This window comes from Mesocricetus auratus, unplaced genomic scaffold, assembly GCF_017639785.1.
Source record: "Mesocricetus auratus isolate SY011 unplaced genomic scaffold, BCM_Maur_2.0 Super-Scaffold_100006, whole genome shotgun sequence".
Lineage (NCBI taxonomy): Eukaryota > Metazoa > Chordata > Mammalia > Rodentia > Cricetidae > Mesocricetus > Mesocricetus auratus.
The window spans coordinates 40,824,748-40,834,741 of record NW_024429190.1 but is presented as its reverse complement, the minus strand read 5'-3'; positions in this window follow the sequence as shown (position 1 = coordinate 40,834,741).

Genomic DNA, 9,994 nt, shown 5'->3' with positions numbered 1-9,994 from the left:
GTGCTTAGTTTCATAGTTGGCAAACTTCACATGAACATTTGTTTCTTTCTGATTTGTGTATTTTCTTATTCTCTTAGTCAAATTAAACTGATTTCTGCTCCTTCACTTAGGAAAATTTCACAAAATACAATAGGTAGAATATGCCAGCTTGCAATATTTTACTCTAATGTAAGAATCACACTGAGCCTCTTGAAAGATACAGCAGTTACAAAAAAGACATACTTTTTAAAGGAATTATATAAATTATGAGCGAATGAGTTCATGTGTCAATAGTTTTAAATGACTTTATTATATAGATATATGCAAGATATTTTTATTTAGAAGTAAGAAATAAGCTTGAAGACAGAGTTAAAACACCCCTGTTAAAGAGTTTTCTCCAGTACCAAAAGACTATGAACATTGTTTAATGGGGTGTCACAATTGAGAGATTTCTGTACAAAAATATTCTGCTAAAATATTTTTACCTTCTCTAGACCTCTGCAGTTGGCTTTGTCTTTTTATTCAAGCTAAAACAAAACATAGCAAAACAAACAAAAACCATGTAGGTTTTCTAATTTTTTGCATCTTCACACAAACTTAATTGAATAAACTATCCTCCAGGCTGTCTGTTCTATGGAAAGTTAATGCTCACACACAATCTGGATGCCTAAAAAGTTAGATGCAAAGTTTTGACTCTGTTGGTAGGTTGTCATTTTCCAGTCTGGTTCCCACTGGACAGGTTTGTCTCCACCCAACCAGTTTCCCATAACCACTATAAAATAACAACTCTGAGACTTAATATGTATTTATAAATGTTTGGCCATTGGTTTAGACTTCTTATTGGCTAGCTCTCTCTTAATAATAAACCTTGTTTAAATGAAAACAAACATTTATAAACAACATTTGGGAATTTGAGCATAGCTCTCTCCAATCTGCTTCTTGATTTTTAGGGGTGCTGTCAATCCTATGGGTATGTTGAGAAAACCCAGAACCATGGAAAAATCTTGGCAGTAGTAGTCTGTGAGGCTCCATCTTCTCAGTTGTTTTGGGTTTTGAAACACCTGGGCCACTGCTTCAGGGATTCCTGTTTGATTAAACCATAGCCTGGAAGGAATCCACAGGTTCTCACCCTCTGTGGAAACAAAAGCAGAATCTCTTTTCCAAAGTAAGGCATCCTTAGAGTTAAATTTTGAAGTGAATTAACATATATATATGTATATATATGTATATATATATATATATATATAGCTTAGCAACACCCAGAATCAAATGTCTCTATGTAGCCAAAATGTTCAAAGAAAACACAGTAGTATACATAATCCAGATGCTCTGTCTATTTTCTATCTTTTTGTGGCTTATATTACTCTATTTCTTTTTAAGGACCTCGGTTTATTATTTTTAAATTATGCTTTTAATCTATGACTGCCTCTATCTTTTTTCCTCTCTCTTCCAGGCTTACATACATCACTATATACACTGTGACCTGTTTAGAGGTCTTTTCATCTGAATCTGTCCTTATTGTGTAACTAAAATGGTTTTATGACAGGCAGTGTTTTAAAATGTTAAGGGGAAGTGACAAGACTAAAATGGTAGCTCAAGCACCTTGGCTTTTCAACACTGTGGAGGTATGTTCACCATCAGCTCTGGGGCCACTATGTGGGAGCCATGTTCACTGCCCCAACTTTGTAGAAAAAAATGTAGCATGATGCCCATTAAACATTTGTGTCTGTGTTAAAGATAAATCTGCCATGCAGATCATTGTGCAGCCTGACTGGCTAGCCCTTTCTTAGTTAGCAACCCATTATGTTAATCTGCTTATCAAAATGGCCTTTGACTTACCAGTGATGCCTGGGTCTCTTGACCCCTGGGTGGTTACATGGTGTCTCCTATTAACTTTCTTTATCCCAGTTCAGATTTCCTGCCTGATTAATCTTTCCTATCCATTGGCTGAAACAGCTTTATTCATCAAGCAATATGAGAAACAGATTTGTAGCATACAGAAGGAGATCCCCCATCATGACTCCTTTGGCCTAAAATTGTTCAGTTGGCTAGAAACTGATGAATAATGTATAGGCTTTTTTATATGTTCTTTCATAGGCGTTTTTCACATAGGTTATAATGGCTATTAGAAGGTAAAATTCTTTATGTAGAAAATCGGATTTGTCTATACTTCCCAAACATGTCTAAAATATTGTAAAATTCAGATAGCATAATATTGATAAAATTATCAAGTTTGTATGTGTGTGTATGTGAAAATGCTAATAGAAAAAGAAAGCATCAAATTTTTCTCAAGCACAAGACAATGTACAAAGATTCTCTTTTCTCCAAATCCTTGAAGACAATTAATTCTTGTCATTCTGGTAATAGCCTAACCAACAATTGTTAGTTCATGTCTCACTGTGGTTTTAATTTTTATTTCCATGATGATGAGTAACATTGAACTGATTTTTGTATATATATCAGATGTTGTGAATTTTCTTTTGAGGAATATATATTAAATACATTTATTTATTTGTGTTTATTTACATATTTGTTGATGAAAAGAGTCAGGTATGTTTTAATATCAATCCTTTACAAATATATACATTCTCATATATATTTGAGAATATACACACACATATATATATATACATGTATATGTGTGTGTGTGTGTGTGTGTGTGTGTGCAGCCTATAATTTGGTAGTTCTGTTTGTTGGTTAACTCCTTTGCTCTTCAGAAAGCTTTCAGTGGGCTTATGTCTACTTATTTCTGATTCACTGATTTTTTTCAATGCATCATATACAAATTTTCAGTTAAAGGACATTAAATTATTTACATTTCCTAGCTATTGTGAATAGAGCAATAAGTGAGCAAAGATTTCTGGAGTATGATATTGAGTTCATTGGTCATCTGCCAAGTGGTATAAGAGCTTGGTAATATGGTATATCTACCTTTAACTGTTTGAGAATTTCGTGAGAATCGTCCACCTAAGTTCCAAAGGGTTACAGTTTCTAAAACGTATACCTATATATAATGTAGCTTTCATTTCTCATTAAATAAACTATTTTGGTGATTGGAATAAATCAAATGGTGTCCACAAATTGATGCATCTGCCATGTGACCTCAATACCTAAGGTTCAGGGAAGAATGAAGAAGGGACCAGGACAGCATCTACTAGATTTTTGTATATGACAGTAAAGTTGTGTTCATATAATCTACATTATATATTTGCCAAGAAATGACCAGTTTAGTGACAACAAGCCTTACTCCTAGATGAATAAAAACAAGCAGTTCATAGCTCCCCCTTGTTCAGGTCAGCTGTGTCTGTGGGTACAACAAGCCCAGTCTTGACCCCTATTCTTATAAGTCCTCCCTCTCTGTCACTGGGTTCATTGATTTCAGCTCAGTTTTTAGCTGTGGCTGTCTGCTTCTGCATCCATCAGTTACTGGTTGAAGTTCTGTTTCTCAGGCTCTCTGACAGTGGGATTATTATAGGCTGGCACTCCCCTAATTCATGTCTAAAATACATACATGAGTGAGTACATGACACGTTTCTCTTTTTGTGCCTGGGTTACCTCACTCAGGATGGTTTCTTCTAGTGCCATCCATTGCCTGAAAATTTCAGGATTCCATTGTTTTCTGCTGGATAGTACTCCATTGTGTAAATGTACCACATTTTCTCTACCCGCTCTTCAGTTGAGGGGCATCTAGGTTGCTTCCAATTCTGGCTATTACAAATAATACTGCAATGAACATAGTGGAACAACATCCTTGTTGTACGAAGGGGCATCTTTGAATATATACCTAAGAGTGGAGTTGCTGGGTCTTGTGGTAGGTTTCTTCCCATTTTTCTGAGGAATCTCCGTACTGATTTCCAAAGTGGCTGCACAAGTTGGCACTCCCACCAGCAGTGGAGGAGTGTTCCCCTTTCTCCACATCATCTCCAGCATAAATTGTTGTTAGTGTTTTTTATTTTAGCCATTCTGACAGGAGTGAGATGGTATCTCAGAGCTGTTTTGATTTTCATTTCCCAGATGGCTAAGGATCTTGAACACTTTCTCAAATGCCTCTTAGCCATTTTAGAGTCCTCTATTGAAAATTATCTATTTAGTTCTGTAGCCCACTTTTTAATTGTATCCTTTGGTGTTTTGGAGACTTGCTTCTTGAGTTCCTTGTAAATTTTGGAGATCAGCCCTCTGTCAAATGTGGGGTTAGTGAATATTTTTTCCCTTTCTGTGGGCTTCCTTTTTGTCTTGCTGACTGTGTCCTTTGCCATACAGAAGCTTCTTAGTTTCAGGAGGTACCATTTATTAATTATCGTTTTCAGTGTCTGTGATACTGGTGTTATGTTCAGGAAGCTGTCTCCTGTACCAATCTGTTCGAGGGTACCTTCTACATTCTATTCTAAGAGGTTCAGTGTGGCTGGATTTATGTTTAGGCCTTAATTCATTAGGACTTAAGTTTTGCCCATGGCAATAGACATCGATCTATCCACATTCTTCTACATGCCAGCATCCAGTTATGCCAGCCTCATTTGTTGAAGAAGCTTTCTTTTTTCCATTGTATATTTTTTGCTTCTTTGTTGAAGATAGATTTTCATACATGTATGGGTTAATATCAGGGTGTTCAATTCTATTCCAATAATCTAATCTCACTAGATGCTGAAAAAGCCTTTGATAAAATCCAGCACCCCTTCATAATAAAGGTCTTGGAGAGATCTGGGATAACAGGAAAATACATAAACATAATGAAAGCTATATACAGCAAACCAATAGCCAACATCAAACTAAATAGACAGAAACTCAATGCAATTCCTCTAAATTCAGGAACAAGACAAGTCTGTCTACTCTCTCCATACCTCTTCAATATTGTACTTGAAGTTCTAGCTAGAGCAATAAAACCACAAAAGGAGATCAAGAGGATACAAATTGGAAAGGAAAAAGTAAAACTTTCACTATTTGCAGATGATATGATAGTTTACACAAGTGACCCAAAAAAAAAAAACCTCTACTAGGGAACTCCTACAGCTGACAAATACTTTCAGCAAAGTGGCAGGATACAAGATCATCTGAAGAAAATCAGTAGCCCTACTCTATGCAGACGATAAGAGGTCTGAGAAAGAAAAACCACCTTTTAAAATTACCACAAATAACATAAAATACCTTGGGGTAATGCTAACCAAACAAGTGAAAGACCTGTAGTGCAAGTACTTTGAGTCTTCAAAAAAAGAAATTAAAGAAGATACCAGATAATGAAAATATCTCCCATGCTCTTTGTTAAGTAGGATCAAAGTAGTAAAAATGGCAATCTTGCCAAAAGCAATCTACAGATTCAATGCAATCCCCGTTAAAATCCTAGCACAATTCTTCACAGACCTGGAAAGAACAATAATCAACTTTATATCAAAAAACAAAGATCCAGGATAGCCAAACCAACCCTATAACCATATTCACCATAAAACATCTGGAGGCATCACCACCCCTGATTTCAAGCTCTACTATAGAGCTATATATAGTCCTGAAAACAGCTTGTTATTGGCACAAAAAAAGAATAACTAAATTTTATTATTTTTGTACACTATAATTACATGAATTACATTTTAATTGTTTGCAAGTATTTAGATGACTGATATATAAATTACATTTAACTGATTTTCAAATATCATATGTATATTGAAATGTCACACGGATTATATAAATAATATATAAAAAATTTAAATGTGCTTTCAAGTGTATAATGTTCTGATTATACATTAAAATTTATATACAGCTGCTTGAAATTGAATATAAGAAGCATTGAAAGGGAAGGTGAAAATTATGTAAATAAGGTACATATATAAATGTTTGAAAAATATAAAATATGAATCACCCAATAAAAATTACTTTTAGTATCTTGGAAAAAGAAACCATAGTAAATACTTTTAAATTATTGAAATATAATATGTTTTATTAATGATTTCTTATTTTATAGCAGAGTACTTAATAAAATTGAAATATATTACTATAAAATTCAAGCTTAAGAGAATAAAAACAATTATATTTCAATATCTGAGTATGTTGAATGTAATTTGAAACAGAAAGCAAGATACCATAATTTGGGTTAAAATAATTTATTTACAATACTTTTATAACATAAGCATGTTCACACAATGGTCTTGATTTACAAATATATGTACTTGTCTGTGAATATGTAAATAAGGCACTCTTGGTCAATAGGGAAGCAAGATAGGTGTGATTATGAATAGAGGAATATTCTGGGAAATGTAGTCAAGAATCGAGGAGTCACCATGTGTTCCCGAGGAAGAGAGGATACACTAGGATGCTGTCCTCAGAAAGATAAGTCCTTACAGAAATATATATTAGTAATTATGTGCTAATAATTAAGTCAGAGCTAGCCGATAAGAAGCCATAGTAAACAACCAACAGCATTAGAATTTAAAAAAAGAAAATGACAATTAATATTTTTTCATAAATATTTGATAAAATTTGCTTATAAATTCTGTAGAAATATAATTGATGGACTATGGTAAAGCTTAAGTTTCATGCTAATTTATTTTCTAGATATATTAAATAAATTTATAAAGATAATATTGTAACAACATTGTTTAAGGAAAATTTCTAAAATATCAGTGATCTAAATTATATAAATCAAATAAATTAATTTCGTGGTATTTATCAAATTTCCTTTTGTTCTGAATCATGTATATTGCCTTAAAAATAAATATGAGTTGTTGTAGGTACATCTACATATGAATCAGTAAATTCATTATTACTTTTGTAATATCATTTTACCTCAAACATTTCTAACTAAAATAATCAGATATCTACTCCTCATTTGGTTCATGTGTGACAACTGAAAATTAAAACCGTACTGGCTAACTTAGTTTGTCAATTAATGTGATTTATAATTACCTAGAGGACAACCATCTTCCTATGTCAATGGAGATGATTTCAGTAAAATAAAACTAAAGTGAGATGAAACTCTCGGAATTTTGTTGGCTCTGTTCTATATACAGGGGTCATGAATTGAGAATGGAAAAATAGGTACTCATTTCTGTTTCCCAATTCAGACACAACGTGCCAAACTGCCTTAAGTTCTAACTGGCACAGTTGTAAATATTCTCACCTACATGCCTTCAGGGTATGATAGACCCCATAATGTGAGGCAGCATAAACTTTTATTTCCTTAAGTGGCATTTGTCGGGTAATTTGTAATAACAATAAGAAAAATATCTAGTGTAGGTAATTGCTTCTGCAGTGGGGTTATTGCTGTGATAAAACTGAACATGTGCTTCTTAGACCTTCCATTCTAGTAGTGATATTTAATTACTGAAACACTTGTTCAAAGGAGGCCCTTCTAATTGACTTGGCAGTACAGAAGAATTCCAAAGATGGACACTTATACCCTTCACTTCTACTGTTTATCACACTACTAATAGGGTGGTCCCTATGGAGCTGGAGTTTCCCCCAGGAACTTATACGGGAGAGAAATATAATAAAGCCTAGTGCCAGCCAGAAGAACAAATTGTGTATTCAACATTCTGACAGTTAATAAGGATCATGCAGTGCAGCACAGGTCTGAGACAATGATGGATCATGACAGGATGAGAGAATATCTTCACAGGACTATATAGCTCTGCATAGTTCATGTCCTCTATTTAATTAAAACTCATGTCAGTATCCCAGTGATATATTAGGGACTCAATGGACACCTTCATTTGTTCAACATTAGCCCCTTGGAATAGATTTCCTTTCCCTATTTTCAGAAATGTAAACTTTTAGTCAATTTAATCAAAATTCAAAGCAAAGTCTAATACATTCATGACCAAATTACTGAATATAAATTCAATTAAGAGTTTAGTTGTAGCCATATGAAAGTCTTCAATTATTGGAAGCTAGTTTTGACTGCATGGCTTAAACAGAATTTTCATTGTAGTTTTAAATACATCCACCTCATTTTCCTGAAAAGAACAATAATAAAACTTGTTTGATAACTGTTCAGTAATAAGTAAGGAAACAACTAATAATTACACTATAATAGTTTCCCATTTACAAATGCACTTCATTTATCTTTAGGAAAACAATTATACTGAGCTTATGAATGCTTAGTGGTTCCTAGAAGAATGCTGTGACCTCAGCTAGCAATTAATTTTCTTTCTTTGCTCCATAAAATTGAAGAGATTTACAAAGCAAGTGGAAATACTAACTTTTATAATGACAGGCCATATGGCACTCTGTTTACTATATTTATGCTTAGTAGAGAGTTTAAAATTATACATCTTGCATTTTTTAAATAAAATGAGGTTGCTACTTCTATGATACTTGCAAATTAGTCAGGCTAACAAAAAGCAAAGCAAAAAATCTGTATTATGTATAAAATAGAATCTGTGGAAATTACCATTTTCCCTCAGGTGTTTTGGTTTACACAATAAGTTTTTTTTAATGTTTTAAAACATGAAATGCTGAAATACAAGGGTTATTAAAACAAGTTTGGTTGAAATTCTTACCAGTGAGTTTTGTTTAGGAATTATTGAACTCATGTGTTTTTTTATATTTTATTTTCCAGTTTAAATTTAGATAAGAAACAAGGTTGCTTCGCAAGTCAGTTCCAGGTCCCTCTCCCTTTTCCTCCCCTCCTCCCGTGCCCTCCCCCCAACCCCCCCGTTATACTCTCATTCCCCCAGGGAGGGTGAGGCCCTCCATGGGGGTGTCCATAGTCTGTCATTTCATATAGGGCAGGGCCTAGACCCTTCCCCAAGAGTTCAGGGTAAGAGTGCACCTCACATTGTTCTATTGGAGTCCAAAGTCCATGTGTATACTTGGGCTTGGGATGGGTACTGATCTGCTGCCCAAGGCTCAATAGATTACCTAGGCCTCCTCACTGACCCCCAGATTCAGGGGGTCTTGATCAGTCCCATGCTGGATTCCCAGGCTGATGCCTGGGATTCAAGAGTTAACCTTTGTCTGGTCAGCTGTTTCTGGGGGTTAAACCAGCCCAGTCTTAATCCCTTTGATCATCAGTCCTCCCTCTCTGTTACTGGCTTTCTTGAGTTCAGCTCAGTACTTAACCAAGGGAGTCTGCCTCTTCTTCGATCAGCCACTAAATGAAGTTTCTGTTTCCCAGACTCTCTGGCCATAGGATTGTAGGCTGGCACTCCCCAGATCTATGTCTAAAATCCATATATGAGAGAGTACATGCCATGTTTCTCTTTTTGTGACTGGGTTACCTCACTCAGAATGGTTTCTTCTAGTGTCATCCATTTGCCTGTGAATCTCATGATTCCATTATTTTTTCTGCTGAATAGTACTCCATTGTGTAGATGTACCACATTTTCTCTATCCACTCTTCGGGCGAGGGATATCTAGGTTGCTTCCAAGTTCTGGCTATTACAAATAAAGCTGCTATGAACATAGTGGAACAGACATCTTTGTTGTATGAATGGGCACCTTTTGGATATATGCCAAAGAGTGGAGTTGCTGGGTCTTGTGGTAGGTTTATTCCCATTTTTCTGAGGAATCTCGATACTGATTTCCGAAGTGGCTGAACCAGTTGGCACTCCCACCAGCAATGTAGGAGTGTCCCCCTTTCACCACATCCTCTCCAGCATAAATTGTCATTGGTGTTTTTTATTTGATTTTAGCCATTCTGACAGGGGTGAGATGGTGTCTCAGAGTTGTTTTGATTTGCATTTCCCGGATGGCTAAGGATGTTGAGCACTTTCTCAAGTGCCTCTCAGCCAATTTAGACTCCTCTATTGAAAACTCTATTTAGTTCTGCAGCCCACTTTTTAATTGGTTTTTTTGATGTCTCAGGGACTTGCTTCTTGAGTTCTTTATAAATTTTGGAGATCAACCCTCTGTCAAATGTGGGATTAGTGAATATTTTTTCCCATTCTGTGGGCTGCCTTTTTGTCTTGCTGACTATTTCTTTTGCCTTACAGAAGCTTCTCAGTTTCAGTAGGTCCCATTTATTAATTGTTGATCTCACTGTCTGTGCTACTGGTGTTATGTTCAGGAAGCTGTCTCCTGTACCAAT